Source organism: Pyxicephalus adspersus, chromosome 3 (genome assembly GCF_032062135.1).
Source record: "Pyxicephalus adspersus chromosome 3, UCB_Pads_2.0, whole genome shotgun sequence".
Lineage (NCBI taxonomy): Eukaryota > Metazoa > Chordata > Amphibia > Anura > Pyxicephalidae > Pyxicephalus > Pyxicephalus adspersus.
This window is the reverse complement of record NC_092860.1, coordinates 17351815-17379116: the sequence shown is the minus strand read 5'-3', so window position 1 is coordinate 17379116 and position 27302 is coordinate 17351815. Positions and strand designations below refer to the sequence as shown.

General features: G+C 39.9%; 1 protein-coding gene across 1 annotated transcript in view; it reads right to left on the bottom strand.

Annotated features, from left to right (window-relative positions):
• Positions 1-20913, bottom strand: part of DLGAP4 (DLG associated protein 4) — a 127337-nt gene extending 106424 nt beyond the window's left edge. Inside the window, exon 1 of the mRNA XM_072403205.1 lies at positions 20794-20913. The gene's annotated coding sequence lies outside the window, so the exon portion shown is untranslated. The remainder of the gene's footprint in view (positions 1-20793) is intronic.
• Positions 20914-27302: the final 6389 nt, after the last annotated feature.

Sequence of the window (27302 nt, the reverse complement as noted above, 5' to 3'; positions counted from 1 at the left end):
ATGCATGCAGAATTGTCCAGTCAACAGAGAATCAAACTATTCATTATTCACATTTGCATCAATATTTTTTTATTCCTTTGCACATCACACAGATCTAAACACAAATATCCAGGAGAACCAAAGAATGTGATGCTTCGGATCTGATCATCCTTACATGAGATTAAACATAATCTAATTTATTCTAATCTAATGATGTGCTGAACCAGAAAATAACTCAATCACCAAGGATGAGGTTCGGGTTTTATCCAGCTGTGGGTGGTGAGAACAAATTTTAATGAGGTTGCTTCTAAGCTTAAGTGAACCTTATTACTGCACAGGTACACAGTGGGCAGCTGGCATGACATGAGCTACATCTAAAAACCAACTCCGATGTTGAAGCTGCCAGATGTGTATCCTACAAATGGGCCCTCATCCAATGTTTACCTGGCCAGCCTGGAGGTTGGCTAGGTACACCTCATTTCGACTTCAATGGGTTTGACTCAGTGCTTGAGTCTGGAATTTGGCCTATTTTGTGTTCTTTGAAGTTTGCCACACTTGGAACAGACTAAGCCTGAACAGTTCCATCCATTCACCCAAGCCCATTGGCATCCTCAAATGTGAAGCCCCCTGATCAAGGTCCAAGGCTGGTGAATTCTGCTACATATAGTTTGACTGATCAAAAACTCCTTTAATGGATAAGAACTAAACTACTATAGCTTCATGACTTTCTCAGGTCAGATTTCTCAATTATTATTACACATTATTTTTTATAGCGCCGACATATTACGCAGCGCTTTACAGAGTCCATAGCCATGTCACTAGCCGTCCCTCAAAGGGGCTCACAATCTACTGTCCCTACCTCAGTCGTATGTCTTTATTACTAAATGACTTTAATATTAAACCAGAGTACCCAGAGGAAACCCAAGCACACACAATAGAACCTGCAAATCCTTGCAGATAGTGTCCTGGCCGAAATTTGAACCTGGGACCTAGCAAAGGCCAGAGTGCTAACCTCTGAGCCACCATGCTGCCCAATCATGAAAAAATTGTACCATGCCTATGTAACATGTGTTGAAATAGCCAATGTAGTCTCCATTATAAGAAACACAGGATCACCTTTGAGAGACAGAAACAAATATTTAACTGAAAGTGACTAAACACATAGGCACTTCCACTGCGGGATAACCTTGTTTATTGTAATTTATATATATAATATTAATATATATATTAATAATAATATATATTATATATTTTTTTAGTGATTGAGCTTGCATAAAGATTTACAACTAAAGCCCAACAAGTTTTAAAGTTCAAATGTTTATTGTCGAGTCCACCTGGCTAAATTTACCTTCTTTTCTTGCCGCAATGATACAGGATCAAAAATGTGTGGAATAGGTTTCACTATCTGCAATAAAAGCCTTATGGACATTCTAACCTTTTCACGTTTTGCACTTTTTGCCCTCATTACAGAGACTTCCTATAACATGCTGTCACCTTATCAATGCAGAAAGTAAGGAGAATTCTCCCAAGTGGGGATACAACAATATAAAACTTGACAAAAGTTCATTTTGTCTTCATTTAAAAACAAGAAATAAATGTTTTGGCTGTAAAGGGGTCTAACTTGACACCACAGACTTACTAACAAGGGCAGGATGCTGATTCTCCGAAAAAATAACATGAAATGATTGCTGACACACGGAGCTTTGGTGCTAAACGCTTTATGTCTGAATGCTGCTGGAGTATTAACTTCTGTTTAAATCGGCACTGACAAATTCTGCTTACTAGTCCCAGTTTGTGTAAATGAAACATGCATCATTTATCAGGAATTCAGAACCATGGACAGATCACAGAAGAACTAAACTGCTAAATGAGGAAAGCTTGATGTAGGTGTAAGGCAGAATCCTTTATTGTTAGATCAGAAGAGTTTTATAAATATGGCCAACATGATGTCCCATTCGTTGTGTTGGGTGTGAAGGAATTGGGTGTACAACCCTTTATGGGCCCATAATGTAGCCCAAGGTCCAGTATCAGCTAAAGAGAATGGATTGCACTAATTTTCTTTTCCTGTGACGGGGCAGATGGACAGAGTGATGTCTCTTAAGTGGGGACAAATTGGAACCACTGTTGTGTTTCATTCCCTGTGTCTAAGGATTCCTCTATACACTTTTTATGGTGTCAATGGGATAAAAGTAAGGAAAGTCCAATGGGTGCTTAGACAGCAATATAAAGAAGTTCCAATCCCCCCTCCCATCCAGAACAAGAAAGATGTGGCTTAACACACAACATTTTTGTAGACTGCATGATGTTAGCCCTGTCCAGTTTTCTTTTTGCTAACTACTCAACCACTGCCATTGTCATGACCAAAGCAAAGGCACTAATAGTCCTAAAAAAAGAACTAAGAGGGCTAAGAGGAATACTAAAGTATACTAAAAACAAAAAGCACAAAACACAGGAAACTCCTAATTTGTTTCATGGTCAACAGGTATTGGTTTACACTTCTTAAACAGATGCAAAACACTTTTATTAGTACATTTACAACAGAACCAAACCTAAAATTTTAAAAATGCGAGCAGGCAGGTTTTTTATTGCAGAAGGGACAGGCTATGTCAATTCTGAAATAAAACAAACTCACCTTCTTGTTCATAATCTTCTCTATAATGTACACTGAGCTACACATGTGCGACTCACTGTATGATCTCGGCATAATTGGTGGGCAAGAATAAATAACTCCTGTGCGCATGCGTAGAAGGTATATCATTCCGGTCTATCCAATTAGGATTTCAAAGATCCCAAACCCAGAACAAAAGTGGATGAGGATGCCTGTACAGGATCAAGGAGTGAGGAGTTTAATTACAATATGGCAAACAGGCAAGTACCTTTCTTTTATTGCAGAAAAGACATCATCTGTCACTTCTGCAATAAAGAACCCACCTCTTCGCAATATTTTTTTTTTACATTTTTAGGTTTAGTTCCACTTTAACAGACTGAGAGGTAGCAAATAAGAGACTTTCAATGTTACAGACATATTAAATCCCTTATCAGGTAAAACAGCTCCTGTATACAGTATATATTTCAACTGAGAATTAAACTGCCTGGAGTTCAGCTTGAAGTATAATACTTCTAACTGACATAATTGTTTAATCCTATCAGCCATTTTCGACAAAAAGAGGCTCATCAGAGGCTGCCTGCCGTGTCCTTTAAAGTGATTACTGGACAGGAAATTTAGCTGTGTGTAGGAAAATGAAGGTCCCTACAGACGTAATGTTATCCTCAACTCTGATACATAAATCATTTATGTTTATCTGTATGAATTAATGTATTATTTATGCAAAGCACATTTTAATTTAGGTTTACTAGACCTTTCAGAGCAGTGCAAATTATTTTTTGTGTTGTGGTTCATGCTTGAAGCTAAACAATGTTATTACAAATTTTAATATATTTTGCCTTAAAGCTCAAATCTTGGATAAACGAATATTGCCTAATTACAAAAGGCCTGTGTATTCTTCTTTAATCTTGGTATGGTTTGTGTTCCAGGTCTATGATGTAATCTGGAGTTCAATGTTGCTTCTGTAAAGGAGTTTCTTGTATTTAGACCAGTCAGTATTGCTTTCTCTCATTGGGCCTGATTTATTTAAGCTCTCCAAGGCTGGAGAAGATACACTTTCATCAGTGAAGCTACGTGATCCAGCAAACCTGGAACGGTTTTCGTAAAAGTAATTTGCTATTTGTTAGCACATTTTCAATCTTGGACCATATCCATCCAGGTTTGCTGGATCACCCAGGTTCACTGGTGAAAGTGTATCCTCTCCAGCCTTGGAGTAGGGATGAGCGAGCGAGTTTTTAAAAAACGATCTTGCAGCGAATTCGGCCATTCTCGTGCACCGAATTTTAAGCGAGAACGGGCGGTGTAAAATCGCAGATCAAGGTAAATTTTTAAAAAAGTGTGTGATCCGCGCCAATAAAGGTTAATTAACCTCTAGTGCCCCGGGGATTGCAAACAGGAGTATTCCCTGCGAATCCCCCTGTTAAACTTTCCTAGATCTTCCAATGGTTTCGCGAAATCGGTTCGCCGTAATTTCGCGAAACCATCTGAAGTTCGAGGAAATTTTCATGAGAATGCCAGAGGCATTCTTGCTCATCCCTACCTTGGAGAGCTTTAAGAAATCAGGCCTATTGTGGAGGGTGACTGGTCTTGTATCCGCCCCATCCTCAAGGTTTCTGTAGGAAGCCTGTAGTCAATGGGAATTTTGGGTTCCTCTCAGATTTCTGCTCTATGCAAAGATTATTTGCAGTCATCACTACCTTACTATCTACAAAGTAATACTTAGGTTAATGCAAAGGCAAATTTTATATGATTTGTAGCTGGAAAGTAGACATAAAATCAATCAATTTTTTTATTAATCTCAGCATGATAGTGTAATTGTAAGCGTTAGTATTCTGGGTGATCATGGGGCCTTGTTCAGACATTTCATATAATGGGGCAACACCTGACTCTCAGTAATGGTTCTGCATTGTTTCCCTATCACATACTTCTGAAGGAGACTACAAGCAGCCATGCCATCCTATACTGTGCAAGGTTTTGCTACATGGAAGAAATGCAGGAATTGCAGATCAGCCACAAGCCAGGGTTTTCATTAGCTCCATTTCACAAACGTAAACTACCATTATAAGCCCTGAAGAAGGAGCTCAATCCCCTGAAAGTAGTTGGCTGTATTATATTACTGATAACCAATAAAGGCTGGAGCCAAACCATTGATATGAATGATTGTTTATTTCTGAAGAAGACAACAAGCAGTCATGGAAACACATATTCTTCATGGGTTTGCTACTAGGAAGAAATACTGGCACTCCAGGCAAATCTAAAGACATGAACATGGTCCCTGATGATCCTGCGTTGTATGATTGATACAATTGTATGTTTGATAGCATGAGTGATGTGATGGGCCAGACAGCAAGGCTAAGTACAAACGTGCAATAATTGTCGTTGGAAAGGATCTTTCATGTTCCAACGACAAACAACTGCACGATGCAGAGGGGTGGGGGGGGGAACGATAGAGTGGCACCCCGCTGTCCTCTCTTCCCTTCACTTTCATTGCGATCGCTCATCATCTGTGGATCCACCAGGATAGTCATTTAGATGATGGACCACAAGGACTGTACACAGGTCAGACTCTCATCCGATATCAGCCCTTAGCCGATTATCGGATGAGAAGCTTTGCATGTGTGTACCTAGCCTAAGACTAATAAGGACTGATAGAATGGCTTTGGGGGACAAATCTTGCACACACATGGTATAACATAGGTTTTCTTTTTATTGCTCAACCACTAGGTTAGTAATTCTTGACCAGGGTTCCGTGGAACCCCAGTTAGCCTCCAGAGGTTTCTCAAACTGTGGCTGATTAACCTCCCATTTGGTGCTGCCTGCAAAGTTCTGGTGCCAACACGTCACTTTCTCTACAGAACAGATCTCCATCCAGAATTACTTCCCTGTGTTTGTGTGCAGCCAGTTCTAGCCAGGGTTCCCTGGAACTTCAGCGTTCCTTTGGAGGTTGCTAAGGATTTCCCAAACTGACTGATGATACCTGCATAGTTTGGGGCTCACACCACTTGGTACAGCCACCTTCATGACTCTACTGATGTTTTTACTTGCCTATAAAGGTCTATTCCACCCACTACTGTGGGGGGTATTCTTTCTATTGGTCACCAATTTAGGAAGCTTTGATCCTCAATAAATTTGCCTTAAAAGAGGTTGTCCAAGACCTGAAAATTATTTCAAGAGTTCCGCAGGAATAAAAATGTTGAGAAAAGCTGCACCAGACAAAGAAGTAATTAACAAGGGGGGACCCACTGCAAGGTTAAAATGTTTTCTATCCTGATGTTCAGCTTTAATAATTTATAACTGAATACAGTGCTGCATTAATTTGTGTCTTTTATATCTGCCTGAAGTTTAGCTTTAAAAAAATGTCAGTTTACTGAACTCTGCCTGAACTGCTCATTAATTTCCTCCCCAGATCTTGCACATAGCTTGCACTATACATACAGAGCAATAAAGCTGTATGTCAGACACCTATCATTCTCTGTGTAGAAGCTGAATGATTCCACATATAATATCCCAGCTTCCTTCGTGACCCATTTTACTAGGTGTACATTGCTGTGTTACCATTCTTATTACTTACTTTCCCATTGCAACGGAGGGTGTTAATTAATTTAGCAGACGTTACTGCAGTTTGAAAATAGCTAGGAAGGTGCGGAGAAGTAGGGCTGGCGACAAATACCATATAAAATGGATCACATCTGGATCTCTGGTATATTATTCAATGCATTATTCATTCTGCAACACAATACCCAGAATGCACTGCCAATAAACTCAATGACACCTCACCCAGCATGTTTTATATAAACATACAGCACCCCAGTGACAGGTATCAATGCTAATCAGACTTGAGACTGCTGAACTTTAGATGCACAAAGAAATATTTGATTTGAAGCCTCACCATTTGTTCTAGCTATATGCAACCATTTGATCAGATGAGGCTGTTCCTATATGACAGTTTTTTCTTATTCCTTCTAAGCCTGCTAAAGCCTTGTAAGATAACTCCAGTGGGCTCATTTGTATAACATCATTCCCCATCCGGAGATATTTCACACACAGCCGGCCATATTGTTCATCTCTCTCCATCAGTCTCATTCTAAGTCTTGATCTTTAACCCCTTGAGATTTACACAATGGGTAGAACCTGCTTGGCTCGGTAAGCGTTAAACCATCTTACCCAAAGCGATTTGCATCAGAAGGGCTTTCCAGATTGTCTTAAGTATCTCAACATTCATATGACCTTGTAGTGTCCTTGTCATGCTGGCGATGTCACTGCATGAGTTTCTCTGCCCTCAAACCAAGACCAAGAATTCTGCTGGTGCACAAACATAAATGAACCCTTATCCAATGCAAAAATATGAATTGAGCTGCTCAGAGTAACAACATAGGGGTTAAAAGATGAGGTTTTTAGGATTTGAATAATTCAAGAATTATTTTACATGGCTATGTGTCATACAAGGCAAAATGTACAGACAGATGGCTTTGCTGAAGGGTATATTATCATAAACTGTAAGTTTCACACTTAAGTGGGCATGGATGGACAGTGTTAGACACTGTTTATACGTTGCTTAAAATAAAATAATCATGCTACGTTATTGTTGCTTTGCTCATAGGTGACTAAAGGAATAACCAGAAAATGGAAAATTGGCCACACATATCATACCATATCACAATCATGGTGGATATTCCAAAAAAGTTAATATGAGGGTCCTGCCTAGAAAGTAACTTTTAAAAAGTAGTGAGCAGGCAGGATCTTTATTACAGGAGACAGGCTATGTTACACCCGAAATAAAACAAACTTACCTGCCTATTAGCAGTCTTCTCTATAATGTACACTTAGCTGCTCAGGTATGGTCAGTGTACAACCCCAGCATAGCTAGCTGCCAGGAATAAAGGAACTGCTGCATGCATGCGCTCAATATCAATCTTTTTGGCCTGGCTAAAGATCCCCAACCTGGAAGCAGACCGGATCAAGATGCAAGAATTAGATGAGTTTAAATAACTGCAAATAGGCGGGTAAGTTTACTTTATTCCAAAAGGTCATTGCCTGCTCGAAATTGTTTGTACTTGTAGGTTCAGTTTTTACTTTAAACCATACAGTGGAGTAGGGAAAAAGGTAAAACCCTTGTTATTTTAATTTATATGGTTTAAGTTCCAAAAACGAGATATATTTTCAGAAAATGAGAGGAATTTCTCTCTAATGGACCCATTTATATATAAGTGATAAAATAACAAATCATGACTTCTATATTACCCTTTGATTCTGATCAACACTGTTATAACTCCAAATTTATAAAATATTGATCATTTTTTTACAGCAATATTTGCTTTGGTTGTTGTAATGTAATTTTTCTGAATAAGTGATTGGAAGCTCCATTGACTTAAATGGAATAACTGATCACCATATTGGAACGTAGCATATGGAGCCCATTATTTTTGCTTTGACCACCTATTTAGAAGATTAAGTATTTGGTCAGCTAAAGAGGTCCGAGGCTAAGGCTAACCACAGACTTAAGATGGCAGTCGGAAAGTCTGAGTATTCTCTGCAAGAGTTGTGGCTAGTTTTATCTACTGGGAACGATAGAGATTTTGGAGGCTGATTCTACTTCTAAAATCAAATGGTTAGGGGTTTCTATAACAATAAAGCTTCATACACAACAGATGTGATGAGTACCTAGAAGTGACTGCAAACAACTCACCATGACAGCAACCTACCTATGAGTCACCGATGGAAAGCATTGTATCTACAGCAACAACAGCTGCCAGAACACACCGAGGTGGGTTTTTATAAATGAATAGAGATAGTTTACTTTGCAAAGTGAATGTTCCTGGACTTGGTAAATAGGGTGGCTCTATGTTTAGGATGAACACCCAATCACATACAGAGGGTATAAAGAAATAAGGATTGTTGCTTGTACCTCAAAGGCAGGTTATTGGTAAATCAGTGAGGAGTGCTCCTATCGACCAGTAGCTATTAAGCGGCGTACACACTTGCAATTATAGTCATTGGAAAGGATCTTTCACAATCCTTTCAAACGACTAAGCACTCCACGATGCATGAGTGATGCTGTACATACAGCACCGTTCTGCTCTATGCAGAGGGGAGGGGGAGAATGACGGAGGGGCACCCCGCTGCGCGCTCTCCTTCTCACTTGCGTTACGATCGTTCGTCTTTTATCCTCTGTGGATCCGCCAGAACGGTCGTTCGGACTATAAACAACACACGCTGCACACACTTCACTTTCTTGTCTGATATCGGCTCTTTGTGGTTGGGATTACAATTGGCCATGCTGACACAAATTTTACGGATATTGTCCACTGTTGCTACTTTGGGAAAGTAGCAGAATTTTGTACAGCAGATGTTATATACAGTACAGTAAGCTAAATAAGAAAAAAAAGTAAGAAAAAAAGTCCAGATCCAAATTCTTTAATTTAATGTAAGACAAAAAGCCAACCCGTTTTTGGTTAAAGAAAGTCCTTCCTCAGGGCTGTATGTGGAAGGTAAACAGTGAAAAGGATTCTGGAAAATGTTAAGTTAGCATGACAATAGATATTTTTACATTAACCAGGTAGTCAATGCCGGAATAACAAGACATTCTGTTTAAAATTATAACCTTGGCAAAGTAAACATCCAGTTTGGGTTTAGATTGACATTAACATCAGAAAGTGCATTAAAGGAAGCACACTGTCTGCTTTATCTACCAATAGACTATACAGCACATCAAACAGTAAATAAATGAGATGACATGTATGTACAGAGAGCCTTGTGACATTCTAATAACTAGTCCACTTTCTGCAACATTTTAAGGTTTACCTGCACATATCACATATTAGTAACGTGTCTCGGTGTGTATGTTGGTCTTTTGCCTTCACTTTATTTCAAAAGAAACAGGGCCATAAGTTCTTAAAAATACAACATCGCTTGAACTATATTCAGCAAATCCAAAAAAAGAACAGTATTACTGTGTACTGACCCTATGAGCATTATCTATTGATGTCAAGGGAAGCCTGTGGTTGGGTCAGAGTGAATGTACTACCTAGAGAAAAAGAATTTAGGATACAGGAGAGAGATAGATAGGGATGAATAGATATTAGATAGATATGAATAGATCGATAGATACATATAGCTGTAGATAATTGAGATATAGGATTGTGTGCACACACATATGAAGCCTTGTGGCTACCACAGAAAAGCATGTATTTTTGTCCAATTTCATGGATTCCAATAATAAGAATGTCCTTGGGGAATATGCTCGTAAAACCCATCTTATGTAACCCTTAGATATCGAGGGTCTGGTATTCTCTGTGGTATGGATGTGTCTTGTATCATCATGCTAAGATTAAAAAAAAAGCTGCCTATGAGTTAGGCATGGGATTTACAAAGATTTCCACTGTAGGGAAAATATTCTACAACTTACATAGATTACAAATGATTGTTGATTTGTACAGGACTGGCTAGTCCAGGAAATATGTCCAAGAGTCAACACCAAAATTATATAATGAGGTCTGCAGGTAACTCTTGCAACAGGTAACATGCATGCATCTTCAAAAAGACTACACCAAATGATGATGATGATTAATATTATTATTATTATTATTATTATTATTATTATTATTATTAATAATAATAATAATAATAATAATATTAATTATAATAATTCTTTATATGGGGCCATCATTACAAGCAATATTACAGTCAGGTAAAAACAGATATTGCCCAGTAGGGAGGAGCGAGCACAATTTTTAAATTCAGTCTTGTGGCGAATTGGGCCGTTCTCGCCTACCAAACATGTAGGCGAGAACAGCCTTTGTAAATTCGGCTGGGGAGACTGAATTTTTGGGACCTGCAAGACCAAACAAGGGAGTGGAGCTGTCAGTTCTGCTCTCCTGATTGCTCTTGCAGCCCTTTACTAGTTGGATGTGTTCTTGGATAGAGCTCTGCTCCTCTGATTGCTGTTGCAGCCCTGTACTATGTGTTCCTGGATAGAGTTTCTCTATCCAGGACCACAGTGTGACTCTCACTGGCTGCTCATGAATGAATGCAGCGTGGGAAAAATCCTCTGATTTTTCCCACGGCCGCGTTTATTCATAAACGCAAGCCACATGACTCGGAACTCTAAAAGGAGGAGTATCGCAGCTGCATTTATGACTGGAGCCTTGAAAATCCTTCTCTCAGTGGGAGATCCCTGGGCACTACAGGTTAGAATGAGGGCTTGCCCTCATTCTGACCTGTAGTGCCCGGGGATCGCTCACTGACAGGAGGAATCCCACGGTTGTATATATAAATTTTCTGAACCCATCGGAACTTCGAGGAAATTTTCGCGAGAATGCCAGAGGCATTTTCGCTCATCCCTATTGCCCAGCTGAACAGCTAACTTTAAAAATTGTACATGCAAGTGGAATATACTGAAGGATAATGTGGTGGCAGATTGGTAACTGCATTGTTTGACCTTGGTCAGGAAATTTACTTGCCAAAAGAGATAAGTTATAAGGATGCGTTTGAAGATAGAAAAGTGTGGGTGAGTGTCAAACCAATTGTGGAATGGGAGTGCCAAAGAAGTGGAGAACATTAGAGAAATCCTGTATGGGAGAAAAGGAAGAAGTGACTACAGAGAGACAGAGAGTCAGAGGAGGATGTTCTTTAGTAGATCAGAGGTTGTATTTAGGGTATGAAGATGAGTGCAGCTTTGTAGGGGGGGGGAATAAAATTGAGGAAGAGGTGAATGCAGGAGATGTTTTTTAGGCAAAGACGACTGGAAGTGGTTGGTGTGTCATGGTAAGCTTTGAATGAGAGTCTATTTTACTTGTTCTAGTGCTGTTGTGCCACCCAGGAGCAGCACTTTAGTAGCTGATCATTAAACCAGGGTTGACAGTTGGCTGGTGATGGATGGAAAGGGGAGTAACAGAATCAAGGGCATCTGGGAATCAGAAAGAATCAATAGATGAACATGTTATGATAGAGTGGCTGTCAATTGGAGGTCTTAGAAAGAAAGCAAAGTGAGTAAAGGCTGCAGGAAGTCTGAAGGACAATGGATAAAAATTGTGGAAGTTCTTGCATGTGTGTGAAGTAATGGCGTTGTAGTGGAACCATATTTAAAGATAATACATTTTAAAAAGTTGTGGAAAAAAAGAGTGTGAAAGAGGATTTTCAAGAAAGAGATAAAGGGAAGAAAAAGGAGCCGTTGAAGACCAGATAAACATTGAAGCAACAATTTGCTAAGGAACATATAGGCAAAAACCAGGCTTTCTGAATCAGAATGCTGTAGAAATAAAACTATAGGAAAATCCCAAATTAGGTGGTTACGTAACATGAATGAAGAGGTTCTCTTCTAATTGGGAGACTTGTTCTGGTGACAACTGTCAAAGAGGAAAATTTCCTTTATTTTTTTTAGAGGTTTCTACAGATAAGCTTTTGCCTTTCATTGGGCATTCTGTCGGTAAAGAACATAGACATAAAAAAATGATAGGGGTTTAACCCAATTCCTACTCTGCCCAAAGCGTAATAATTTTTTCCAAAAATATATAACTGGATTATTTGATCTTTTGTAGATTTAACCAATTTGTTTGGTGGCCAGTTTACAGTAATGTGTAAATCTGACTATTGTATAATATTTAAAGCCAAATGATGGCCACCTGGTTAAGCTCTCTGCTCTTGGCATGAACTTGCACACTTGGGTGCTATGAGCTTGCACGGCTAGTTCGAGATATTATTACAGCAATCACACTAAATGGCTGAGAGGTGATCATATCTATAACACAATTGCACCTAAAGGATTATAGTAGAACTAGACAGCAGAATCATAAAGATTTGGAACATAGATGTGTATTGACAAAGCAGCATGTAGAATTGTGTCATGGCAAACACACATACACACTACAACTGTACTACATACACAATACAACTGAAAAATTACAGTAGAAGACTACATCAGAACCTCCAATAGGCCTAAAACAATTACCTGACATATTGGCCACAGAAATTTCTTTGTGGCTAATATAAAAATGTACAAAGGTTAAACTTCAAACAAACAAATACCATCTTCCAAGCAATCTGGATACAACTGTTGGCAATATTTTACTATCTTAATAGGAACCTACTCAACCGAAACAAACTATGTAATACCAGATGCCTTCAGCTACGCAGCTACAGAACTAAATGGTCAACTACCAGGATGACACCAATTTTCTTCAAAACTTCATCTGCTTTGAAATCCAAAATACCCCTAAATTACAAGCTGTTGTTAGGAACAGTTTCCACCCAAACTTTGAGGATCATCACCTCTTCACCTTTCCTTTGCTTTAATTATCCATCAGCTGCAAGGCCTTCATTTTAGTGTGTTTTTATACCTCCACTAATACAGTTCATGAACTTGTTTCACTATCCCACTCATAATCACACTGGGATGGAGCACTGAAGGGGGCAATTAGCTCTCTTTGCTGCTATAGCACACTTTATCTACTGTAGGTCCCCCATGAACATAAAGTGGGGAACTGTAGGTACACAGTACACTTTTGCACCAACTAGAACTCACATACTGTACTAAAACAATAAAGATGCAGCCAGCAGGCTCAGTTTTAGGGTAGAGCCCACATCTTCCGTCTTATTTGAGGCTCCAACCGCCAGAATGACAATAGTGCAAGGACTTGGAAAGCTGTACATTGGAGGCTCCCATTTCACATTGCATATAATGGAAATAATATGGCTAAATTAATAAAAAAAGGATAGATGGGTGCTTGGATCGATAGATGAATAGATGATAGGTGTGTGCATGGAAAGATAGATAGATAGATAGATAGATAGATAGATAGATAGATAGATAGATAATTGGTGAATGCATGGATAGACAGACAGACACAGGAGTCATGCAATGATATCTGGAATGACAGATTCCTGGTGTGCCGTCGGAATATATCATGCACACCGACATTGACATTAATATCCAAATACTTTGTGGAATACATATCCAATATTCACATGCGCCTATCCTGACATATCTCATATATCAGACCAGTAGCCCCCAGTGATGATGCTGGAGGGAGAAGAGGCCGAGATTTGATACCAGAAAGATGGAGATGTCAAAGAGTGAAAGGTTGTGATTGAAAAAAAGCAAAGCAAGACAGATGCAGGGGGCTTCTGGATGTGAGGGGAGGGAGGCAGCAGATGATGGTGAGGAGGATTAACCTGAGGGAACACAGAACAGATTACACAGGGGAGCAGAGACAGAACAGAGGAGGAGACTGTCAGAGGGGGAAGGGGACACAAATTGATGACCTGGGGGGGTTGGAAGAAGATAGGGTGTTACACAGAGTGAAAGTTGTGAGACGATGGGGAGGAATGTGACAAGGAATATGCTGTCGAGGTAACAAGATGTATGTGAAAGGCTATATATGGGTGATATTCAGCAATAAAAACTGTGAAGGAAAACCACTCCTAGAATTTAGCAAAGCCGGAGTAAAAGCAGCCTTATACTATAACTTTAACCAAGGTGTCAAAATTTACCTTGTGGCAATTTAATTATAGATAACTGCAAGAGCATCCTCCATAAGAACAGAATGGAGGGAGGTGCAAAGTAGTCCGCTGCATGACGGCCCTGGGTCCTCCTTAGTCAACAGGGGCCCCCATCAGTGCCCCAAGTAAATTATGCACAGGGGCGCATTGTTGGCTACATCTGCCAGTTCAAGTAAAAGATTTCCACAACTTATATATCTAAAAAGATCATTGATGTCAGTGGTAACTGACCTGAGAGTCACAAATTGCTCAAGGAACCCCTAGCGACATCTGGAGGAACCCTGGGATTCAGCACAACCAGGTTGAGAAACACTGGTATAGAGGTTGTGGAAGAACGTCCTTAATTCTCTATCCATCCAGCCCATTATATACAAGTTACTGAATTTAGAACATTACCTTGAACCTAAACAAGAAATTAAATAAAAGAGAGAGGTTAAAAAAAAAGAGAGCAAGAGAGGTTGACCAGAGGCACTCACCGTGTCTGGTCAATCTACTCCTTCAGCACTTGGGTTATTTTTACCCCGCAGCAAGACAAGATGTTTGATTCTGATGGAATCACCCACGGGCATCAGTAGCTCAAGCCTACTGATGCCTTAGCTGGCCCCTGTTGCTATTTGCCATGACAAGATAACACAAGGATGCTGATTCTAGAGTCCAGCATTTCATCAAAGTACATAGAAAGAGGAATGTCGTAACAAAAGTAGACAGGGTCCCTTGGAAAAGACTTGGTCTATATGGAATCCCGTAACATTAATGGAGAGCCAATTTTATCTTCCTATACCTGGGGTGGAAAATGACAGAATGAAAGGAAAGAGGCTCATGGAACAGAGAACTGAAGACCTTGAAGGAACTAAGCATTGACAATACCAAAAAGATAAAGGTTTACAATAAAGAAATTGTATCTTTTTTTGTGCAAAATAAATAAATCAATTTGGAGTAATAATTTAATCAATATTGTATGTATAATATTTTCATATTTTGTTTCTATATACAGTTTCTGCCTTCTGTTCAGCAATGCTACACCATGGTTTTGCTTTACTTCCCTTGCTTGCAATTCACGTCTATGAGCCAGCTGACTCATTGCAAAGATCAACACATTCACTTACGGAAAAGACACAGATAAGTCAAGTGTTAATGTGTTTCCCATAACATCCAATCAGGTTCTTTCTCTTTTATTTTCTCAGCTGCTGAAGAGAAATGAATGCTGGATCCTGATTGATTTTTATGGGTCATGTAGGTAGATTCTTGGCGGAGATTATTTCAAACATATTCCCACAATATTGTGCTCAGTGCTGCAGCCCATACTAAGTATTCATAACTCACATTTTAATGTTGCCATCTGTAAATGAATCTGATTGGCTGTACTGAGTTATTGCACATCCTTTTTGTCCCTTGAATTACTTATTGAATAATCCATTTTTACTATGTGGCCTATCCTGAGGTACACACAAATAAAGTTAAAGCATACAGTCATGCAAATAAGTAAATACACCCCATGGAAATTCTTGATTTCTTTCAATATATTTGAAAAGCCAAACATTAGATTTTCATTCAAACAGCACCTATAGGTAATAGTTAAACATGATTAAACAAACAACACATACAACCGACTTGAAGTTGTACATTTACATCTACAACTTCAAATCCATAAAATTAGAATAAGGAGTTCCAGATTAGGTGCCATTGAATAGAACCATCTTATTTAGGGGTCTGGAGTTCTTTTTGCTTTTAGTGAGTATTGGTGCTAAGATTAAAAGAGATTTCCAAAGCCCCAGGTTGTGGATGCCTTCAAAGAGGACCTTTACTGAGAGATGATGTGAGCTGATATAGCTGACCTGGTTCTAAAAATACAAGCTTACCTGGTTGGTTTTCTGATCCTCTACTTTTAATACTTTTTTGAATCACTGACCCAAAATGAGTAGATCAGGCAGTAGATCAGGCATATATCTAATTATGGTGCACCTTGTAATGTAATGTACATGCTCGTTTCAGAAACCAAAAGATCAGCTTTACATTCAGGCAATTAGCATTTTTTAGAATGAGTTCACCAATGGCAGCTTCCATCATCTCTCAGTGGTAGGTCTGCTTTAAGTTTGGCAAATGAAGAAAAAGATCACCAAATTTTCTGAGCCTAATTATTCCTCTGGAAGGAAAATAGCCTAGATGTGGTGTAGATTCTAAATGATTGCTAATTTGTCAATCACTGGCCAAAAGCAGACCACATGATGCCCAAGGTGGCTCAAAGAACCCCAAAACTTTCTAGAGGTAACTTCTGTGAAAGTTGTTAAAGTGTGTGCAACCAAAGCAAGTGATTGTGCTTACTTGCATGGGAGGTATGCCAGGAAAAAGTATTTTTCTGTCCAAAAAGAAAAAAAAAGATTTAGAACAGGACTATATTTTCCACTGAACATTTAGCCAAAGACCTGACCTTCCAGAACAATGTGTTTTGAACTGATAAATCAAAGATAGAGACAGAATTTTAGTAGAAGAACTTCATACCACCTATGAAGGTGGTGATGGAGATTTTATGGTTTGTGGTTACTTTGCTGCTTCAGGACCTGGACAGCCTACAGTCACCAAATCATTAATTCTGCATCATATCAGTGTGCTCATGTGGGACCATCTGTCTAAAAGTGGATGTTAAAGTGGTGATAAATCAACATGATGATGATTTTAGAAACACAAGCAATCCACCATGGAATTGCTCAAGAAGAAGAAATGGAGTTTGCTTTGAGCTAACCTAGTCAAAGTGCTGAGTTAAATCCCATTGAAGTTTAATAAAGGATTTGAAATAGGCATTTTATGCAAGGAAACCCACAGATATTTTGCAACTGAAGACATTTGTATGTAGGAATGGTGAGAAAGTGTTTCATGCAAGAGACTGGTGGGCAGTTATGCAAACTCCTCACAAGGTGTAGTTTCTGCTAAAGGGGTCTTCTAAGGCCAAGGGTGTACTTTCTTTTTCACATGATTAGATCTATTGATATTGTATTAAAAGTGATTTTTTACAAATACATAACCCTAAACTTTAGGCACTGTCTGAGAATCTAACCTTTACCTGTGTAAATATGCTTTAAAAAAATCCATGGGGTATACTTATTTTTCCAAATGTCAGTATATACTAGTCCTATCACAAGTAATAGTTGCTAAGCTTTTTCAGGTTGTTTATTTCATTTTGTGATCCTGCCAGTAAGACACTTCCAGTATTTGGGTGGCATCGCTCATTCACTATACTGTATCTTTGATGGAGCAGCATTGTCATCCTGAGATGTGGCTACAGTCTCCTTCCCTTCATCTCCTTGACATGGAATAGAGGTGTCATGTAGTTCTCAGAAACTAAAACAGTACAACTGAGAACAGTGCAGAACAGGCAGAATGTAATGGGATTCCTAACATGATCCAATCATACAGATATAACAAAATACTTTCAATGGTATATTTAACAGACCAAAAGGGAATGGAGAAAAGTTCATTGTTAGGGTTTACTTTCACCTAAATTATTGATGTGCAGTGTGCCGTCTCTATCAAGAAAAGGAAGAAAAAGAAATTCTCAGGAATGAATCATTCATATTTAGATCGAAGAGTTAAGCCACAGGCACTTGCTTCTGATTTGTTATATTGGGGCTGTAGTCTGCCTTTATTTACTATGTTCTTATTTCAGCTCTTGTCTTGCTGGAATCACAGTAAGGAGGCCTTTGTAAACTACAGTACAGATTACTAATTCACAGCTCATACCGCTTCATTAATTCAGTGATGTCAATGGCTGTAAATAAATGATAAAAAAAGGCAACTGCTTGCAGAGTTCCATAAGAGGTCATTCTGGTAGTAGGGGAAGCCTAGGTTGACTAGAGCTTCAGAGGAGAACTAGAGAAAGGACTAAACAACTAACGTGAGGAAAGTTGAAGAGAATGGACCGGAATCACAAAAATAGCAAAGAGAAAACAGAGTGGTGAGTCAATAACAGGAACAGACAGGAATACATATTAGTTATGGGAAACAAACACTTCAAGGGATTAGGCAGAAAGCCATGGAAGACAAGGAAGAAGGTAGATGAGGACTGCTAGAAACAGAAGAAGAGATCAGACAGAGCAAAGGAAACCACAGGAGACAACTACATAGTGTATTTCTAGCACTTTACCATCATTTCCAGGGACACTGATACTGTAACCATGGAATGGTAAGATAGATACTCCTAATCCGCTTTTGGAGGATAATGTAGACCTACAGTCCTATCACAACCTATTTACTAAACTATACTATAATATAATAAGCATTGCAATATATTTACAAGCTGTGGAGTCATAGCAAAGCAAGACCACTAAAGATAACTTTATATATTATAAGAAGAAAAAATGGAAACAGAGCCTACACTATGTGTTTGATTTTTGAGTCAGGTCCGCCATTATGAAAAGTAGGGGTATAGGCATTGAGGTCCTAAAGAATTAAACTTATTTGTATGGGTGGGTGTTTTGCCATATTTGCTGATTATTGGACATACTTATGTGCAGTAATGACATGTCCAGGATCCCGTCACCAATACATCCCCTGAAGCCTCCATCTTTGCTGCCAACCCTTCCTAGTCCACCGCAAGCCCCTTAAGCCATTGAGCAGCCACTGATGATGAAACTCCTCCACGTGTGCGGCAGTTACATGTCACCACCATCTAGGTTTATTTTTGTCGGTGCCAAGAATAGAGCCAGGCTCTACGCTACATGGCGCATGAAAAAACAAAAGCCATATAGAGCCAGGGGAAAAGATTTTTCGGACAAAGAGACCTAGCATGTCCTCTCTGCTAAAAACCTCTGCCTCCAGGTCACTTTTTGAATTGTGAGTTTAGTACCAGTTTACAGTAAACCTGAAGGCAGGCTATGAACATTCAAGCATTTAAATTTTCTTCATCATGGACCTCTAAAGTTCAAGGTGCTATGAAGCAAATCTTACTCAACGTTCACAACAGAAGCATTGAAGTTCTTAAAGTTGTTCTCTAGACAAATCAGCTCCCCAATCAATTCTCTGTTTGTCTTAGTGTTTCCATTCTCAACCAGGGTTTTGTGGAACCTCAGGGCTCCTATAGAGGTTTCTAGGGGTTGCCCAAACTGACTGACCTCTCCTATTTAATGATACCTACATAGTTTTAGGGCCAATGCCAATTGGTAGATCCAACAGCATGATGTTTTAAGTGTCTGTAAAAGTGTTATTCCAGCTACCACTATAGGGGTTCTTTCCACTGATCACCAATTAGGGAGTTTTTACCCATTTACCCACCAGGTATTGATTTTATTGGGGTTCCCCTAGACCTGAAGATTATTTCAAGGGTTTCCCATGGGTAAAATGGTTGAAGAAGGCTGCTTTAGAGAAGAGAAGGTTAGCATGGTGCTGAGTCACTGCTTGGATGGGGATTAGGAGGGAGCTGAGCTGCTGAGAGAATGACTTGAAGGTCAGTGTTTCTGTCCTAGATATTGGGGATGTATTTTCTCCACAGGGTCTGCAGCTAGGGAGGTCAGTGGGGGGCTTGTTTTGAAGCTCATTTACTACTCTAAAGACTATGTAAATATTGTCCGTGGCTTTATAGCCTGGCCATAGGTTACCTTTCCATTTTCAAATTGCCTATTGACTTTTATAGGTATGGTGAGCTTAATATGAAAGAGATCAATGCTCAGAATTAGATGATAGAAGATAATTCCAGGGAGATAACTCTTCCATTCCTTACAAAAACATTTGGCAACTATGCCAGGTGTGAGAAGGGTTATAAAAAGTTGGAAGAGGAGGAGGAGGCATGTTGGAATATAAAGAGAGAACTGAGATTACACAGCACAGTAGGTGCACAAAGTACATGGGGCAAAGATGTTCTGCAATGGCCAAAATGTAACCCTTTGCAAAATGCAGCCGGTGAAGCCCTAACTGGAAAGATGTCTGAACGTTAAAACACAAGGCTATGAATCAGACATTATTTCTGCATGGAGGCTGTATAAAATCTCCAATGTACTATATTGTGCTATATATCTGCTTAGAGGTGTGGCTAGGTTGGATGATGTCAAGATGTAGGAAACCTTGCCTGTGATCAGCAGTGACATCCCAGGATGTGACAAACAGAAGTAAATAAATACACCGAAGCAGATACATTGGCTAGAAAAGGCTAAAATGGTAATGACAAACAGCTGACTGACCAGGTAGGTAGACCGCACAGGCCCAGACCTTGGAAAGCTTTGCTATTTCACACCTTTTATACCAGGACCACTATCCTGTCTGCTTTTCAGTGCAGATTGGGGGGATGTAAATGGTTCTAGTACGATAATGAATAAGAAAAGCAATTACAGCCCAAGAGAAATGGACCCATGGGACAGTTGGTGGAATAGCAGAACTGACAATCATGAAACATACCTAGCAGTAGATAGCAATTCATTTATGCATCTGAAGGCTACCGGTGGGTTACCCCAACAAACAGGTAACTACTGCAATTTATACCAACACCTAGGCTACCTTACCATGGCAGTCACGCAGGAGATCCTAGAAGGGCCAATGCTTCGGCAATTTAAAGGTTAACACTGCCCTCCAACCTGTGCATACCCAACACCCCTTCTGTTGTCACTATGGCGAGCAAATCTGCTGCATTCATTGCCAATCTAAGACCTAACTTGCGGACCCCCATATCACCCAAAAAAATGCCACTCCAGCCAAACGCTGGCATCCGGATCATGAAAAACAAGTCTTACCTTTACTCCTGTATGCAAGATAGATCAGGGCTCTTGTCACCCCCTCCAGTCCTCCTTCTTCTATGTCTTCAGGTAAAAACCGGCTGCATCCCCCCCTTCTTTTCTGTCGCCACCACCACCACCTCCTTTTCTCCACCTCTCCTCCCCCTCTCCTCCTTCTGCAGCGTTACAAAGGTCTCTTTCCTTCACTACTTCCTCCTGCCCACCCTACAATATTCTGTTAGCAGGTCCCCCTTGCTTCTCCCCCTATCCCACCTCCTGTATCCCACTCTGGTGGATGATGGAGAGCAGAGATGCTGTGTCTGGTGCTGATGCAGGATCTCTGTGCTCTGCCTCCCCACAGAGGAGAGTCAGAGAAGGAGGGGGATGAGCAGAAGAGCAGGGCTGGAATCCTGCGGGGATGGGGATGTAGGACACAGGATCTGGAGCTGTCTGTGTACACAGATCCACCAGGCACTGTCTTCTCCTATGTGGACACTGGGGTAAATATGGAGATCTTTCTACATGGACACACAATGGCTGCCCTGCTACAAACCATCCTATGCAACCACCTTCTTGTTATCTAAGGCTATGCATAGCTCTTGTTGGCCATCAACCAACGTTGCCCAAACTACAACACACGTACCCTTAGCAATACTTCAGGTGGGCTAAAGCTACCTGTTATTGTAGACCTTAAAGCATATTTAAACCCCAAAATAATAAAGTAGTTCTTATACTTGCTTTTTTTTCAGGGTTTTATTTCACACACTTACTGTCTGAGGTTGACATTGCTTGGTCAGTGTGGGGTATCTTTAGAGGAACGTCCAGATTTGGACAATTAGGATATCTTCTTCTCCTGATCTTCATTCCTTCTGTAGTTTGCAGGAGATAAGAAGGAATTTTTGGGTTGTCTGTTCTTGGGTTTAGATTTCCTTTAGTCCTGTGTAAAAAACATATGCACTTTTTTTTACTAAAATACTTGAAGAAATTGTGTTGTCACACTCGGCTGTTCTCTTTGGACCTAGAACACCTATTGTCCTCCTCATCTTCACTACATAGGAGGTGGGGTATTGGAATTTCCAAAAGACAGCAAGGAAAGCTGATTACAAGTATTAAGGTTTCAATACAAGAAGTTACCAGAACGCAACATTTCTGGGAGGATCAAGAGGAATATTTGTGTGCTTGCATGCATTGTGTCCATCATTCTGGGAACCAAACTGCAAAAACTAAACCTGCCATAGGGCAAACAGGTGTGCTGCAACTTTTAACAACACCCTTCTGATAACATTATCTGGTTGTCATGTTAATCCCCTGCTGTTAATGAACTATTCTGACCTGAAAATACATAAATTGGAACAAATTGATTTAAAAACTACTGAAGACAGCAAAGCAATGAGAATTTTGAGAAATACGTTACTAATAGAAGCCCAGGTCAAAAGAGGATTCTTGTTGACCCAACCTAATTATAAACCAATACCATAATTTTGCATGGTTGGATCTGATGGTGGCTTGTTATAGCATATGATATCAGTAGAAAGGTATTAAGAATTCCCAGCTGTGGTATTGCAAACCAGATAATGGTGTCACCTCCCACCCCAACCATTGCTCAATCGACTTTCTATGCCAGTGTTTCTTAGCAAGGGTTCTTTCAGAAAGAGCTGGGGGTTCTTTTAGTAATGAAATATTCCAGGTCAGTTTATTGTGGGCTTTGGATGTTGTAATTAATGTCTAAGCTTTTTTAAGACCGGAAGGTTATTTCAAGGGTTTCTCCATGTTAAAGAGGTCGACAAAGTCTGCTCTATGGAAAAAAACATGGTGGGGAGGAACATTGGTACATTCAGCTCACTGAACTGCCCTGACTGTTACACCACAGGTAAGTACACATGCTACATTTTTGTCACTCTAGATCATTGTTCATTATTGTCTCCATAGAAAATCTAGGGTCAGTACCGGTGTCACGCAATGTCGTCTCATGACCCACCATGGCAGACCTTAACTGATGACTATTGAAGTCCCTGTAGTGTGGAACTCCCATACGGCCTCTCCTAATAGAACAGAACAGTGGCTAAGCAGCCTCTCCATATGGCCATTGTTCTTAAATCTGTCACCTGAAATGATCACTAACGATTGACAATTATTGAACGGCTGAAGACTGTGAGTTGGGGGTGGGGTAGTCTCTATGCTGGAGTGTTGGGCAGTAGTAAAGACTCAGCGTGGCACTAAATACACAATAACATATGTATACTGACGATGGTTTATCTGCCAAGTCATACCCATCAATATCTTGTCATTCCGTCTATCCATTGTAAAACAGCACAGTAAGGTAGGTGACACCCCTTGAAGTTCAGGAATAAAATGGTGTCCTATGCGGACCTAGAGGCTAATGATTGCTCAGTAAAAGAGCAGCAGCAATCTCATAATGTCAGCCCTCTGCTTCTCTCTTCTCTTATCATGTCAGAACATGTGCATGCAGCTCATCTTTCAGTACAGGTGTTTGACACTCATCAGTTATCTGTATTGGGGAGTGGAAGCACTATGTGGTCCAGGACCCCACATCCTGGAATGAGTTGTGTCAGTGCCCGGGATCTTTACATCATGCTGATCTCACAATACGCAGAACATGGATCTGCTGCACCAATGTCAATAGATCTGATTGAATCCCCTTATATCATTATTGCCAAATGTTAGAATAATATCATGAGTAATAATATTTCACGATTGTTTCCAGTGACAGATGAACAAATGAGTGCTGTACACTCTGTTCAATGGAGAGGGGAGGAATGAGCAAGCCACATTGTGCTGTGTCCTCCTTTATGGGAAAGTACAGCAGCCATCCACACTTAGCCGGTAATTGATCTGCAAAGACGAATTGATGAACAACTTTGGGAAACCTCAGTACACGTGCCTTTCACATTTGTTCTTGTGTACGTTTTTAGGAGGGGCGCAGCATTACATAGTAGTTGTTAAACTGAATCAGATTGTGCAGAAATTGAACAATTAGATGGAAAAATGTGTGTCCAGTTTAGGATTTTAGGTATTACTGAAAATACTATCAATATTCTTGATAAACATAGGCTTGGAAATGTAGTAAATGAGTACCATTTGGCACTTATGTCACATGGCAAAAGCTATAAATAAAGATTTGGAATTATTCTGCTGTGGTGCTTTGCAGCAATGCATGTTATCGCAAGACACTTAAATGCACATTGCATGCCATTTATTTGTATTGGTGCTCCAACCCACTAAGCCAACACAGCTCTAATGTTCAGGTGTTGCACTATACCACAATGTGGATATTTTGGTGGATTGTCATCCCTTTTTTTCAATGGGCTGGCTCAATGCAACAAATGCAGCACACTAATATGACAAGATCTGATGTGACACCTATCACGCTCCATTAATTCATTACTGCAATGCATACCATACATTACATGCAATAATGTGTTGTGGTGCCATTGATGTAGAGTGTCTTCCAATGCCCATGGCCACACATCAATGACATATATGTGTTGCAGAATACCACAGGGAGCCACATCCGTAAAAATTTTGAATGTCCATTTTCGTATGAGCTAAAGCGCTGTGTACAATAAGTAATTGGCCCTTTTTCTTTAAGTTATGTTTTTTCATCCCTTGTTGCATGTCAGTGCTGCTCATCTCCTGCAGTCTGTCACATGCACTCGCTCCAATGCTGGCTGCATGGCATTAATCAAAACTGAGCTCCTAATAGAGACAATTGTGAACCATGCCTGTGCAATGTATGTGTTGGTACAGCCACTTGTACTGTTGTGAGCATCTGACAACCTGACAACACAATGAACTGTCACCCCATAATAAGAAGAAGGAAAGAGAAGAAGAGTTCCATTAGCAGGATCGCCAGATATTATTTAATGAACTCATCTCCTGCAGCCTGCCCACATTCATTGGTCCCAACTTCAGCTGCATGGCATTAATGTGGACTGAGTATCTGATCACTGAAAATGATTCACCATTATTATTATAGTCTTCATCAGGAAGCATGCAGTGACAATACAGGGGTACAATTAGAAGGTGATTGTCCCCCAGTTCCTGAACAAAGAGAGTTATGAAAGTGGGCAACATAGAATCATCCTTAATATGTCCAACCAGTGGATATAATGATCATTTCTACATATTAACCATCAGACATAAAGAATTGTAATTACTATCTGTCCTGTATATTAGGTATGGCCAGGTTAAACACAATTTTAAATCTTAGACACCTAGAAACATCATTGGAGTCATTCAGCTGGATCCATCAATTGGTGATGGTCCCAGAACTATACAGGCATGACCAAAATGGAGGTCAGTCAGCCAGAGAATGGCTACACTAAGGCAACCAATGTGAAGAATGATGAGAGTTTAGAATCAGTCCTTACAGTTCCTTCTTAATGAATTTGAGGACAAATTCTGGGTATTCATAGGGTATAGCTAGCTGTGCCTCAATTACACATAGGTAATGCCCCCGATCAAATTGGTTAGGTGCCAAAGCCTTTAACATCCAATAGTTGGACGATACCATAGGAACCGAAGGAGGAAAGACAAGCAGGCTTCTTTTATAGGCACAGGAGAATGATATAATATAAAATCAATTATAATTTTTATTAGTATACAAAAAAACCTTCAAATAAAGCATTAAATAAAACAATATTGAGAATAGGCAGGATATACAGATTATCCACACTGTACTAATAGTTAGAAGCATTACAAACTTGCGTGTAGGCAAATAGTAACAGACCAGGTCTCATCCTGACGCATTTAGCCCATGTGGGCTTCTTCAGGGGATAGAGAGACCCTGGAATTTATACAATAATCAAATACTGCCAATTCAAAAAAAGAAAAGTAACAATCATTAGTCTGAGGTGGATGTTCCAATCATGAAACTGTTTGGAAGCTCTTGTCCATGTGTTTGAGTCCCTCCGCTTGGACGCCTCTGTTATAGATTGTAGGAGGGGGATATTAGAGCAATGCAGAGCAAATATGCAAACATCCATAACCCTAAAAAAACTCCAATTTTACCCATAATGCGTCATTTAAACCTCAACATAATCCTAAATCTCAAGTAAGTCCCCCTATATTCACCAATCATATTTGTATAGGGAGGACAGAATTGCAAACAAAACTCCAAGCAAAAAGAAGTTGAAGTATAAATGTGTTTATTGTCTTCCAAAGAATTTTTAATGCACATTTGTAAAAGTCACAGATGTGATTTACATCCTCTTTCCACTGCACAGCTGGTAAAACAGACAAGTGACATCAAGCATTTCATTTTCCTGGTGCAAAAATTCACCTTTTCCTTTCACCTCATGAAATCAGCAGCGCTGTCCAATGACAATGAAGTTGACGCAGAATAGAGGAATGGTAAATTAGAAACTCTTTATGGTCTTTAAATTATTTCATCAATGGCTACACGTCCAATTTTTACCTGCCAGGTAGTAGGATGTTGTTCACTACTTTCTATATCAAAAGAATGGAGGGAGGGTGGTTGTTTATTTGCACCCTTCCCCCGATGCTGGATCTTTGGCAATGAAGACAATTGTTCATGCTTATTTTGGGTGAGAATCTAGCATGAGTACAGGTTACTCACAACATTATTTAGATATCTGCCATGCGGGATCGCTAAATGTCCAACCTCTAACCAGGACTCTTGTTTAGTCTCAGCAGTGGAGTGCCCCTACTTGGTCTCCCTTCGTCATAGAGGAGAACCAAAGCCACCTAGCCACCTTTCATTCCTGTTATCACTCTTTTTCTTAGGCTATGTACACACGTGCAATAATTGTCGTTGGAAAGGATTTTCACAATCCTTTCCAACGACAAACAACTACACAGTGCATGAACAAGTGTTGTACATACAGCACTGTTTTGCGCTATAGAGAGGGTAGGGTAGAGAACGGCACTCCTCTGTGCTTTCTCCCATTCACTTTCATTATGATCATTCCTTGTCCGTCATCCCTGGATCCACCAGGATGGTCATGCGGACGACGGACAATGAGCGCTGTACGCATGCCGGATTCCCGTCCGATATCAGCGATTATTCTGATTAATCTGGGGTGTGTTCATAGACTTAAAAGGATCCCTACACTGATTTAATAAAAAAAAATCACAGGTATTTTAAGTATATTTACATATACAAATATTATTCTTTTTGGAAGAGTTTTATGGAAATAAATAGTCTAGCAACAGCAGGGTCAGACAGGGGACCCAAGGTCAACCAGAAAAATGAACCAGAAGTCCCATCAGAATGAGTAACCCTACCTGGCACAGTGGCATGTTTTTGTGAGGCATCAGGAGCCCACCAGGAGGTAAGGTGGTTGTCTTATATTGCACAAACAAAAGTAATTTTTTGAGTACAAATTACTGGTGCTCACCAGAGGTTTTATATGCTTCTCTGGTAGGTCAATCCAACCCTTGGCAGCGCGGTCTCTTTATGTCAAGTATCACTTACATTTTAAGTGCTCTTGGTGGGAAGGAAGCCATTGTATGCTCTTTCTAGCTGCATTGTTTGTGTCTTTTAT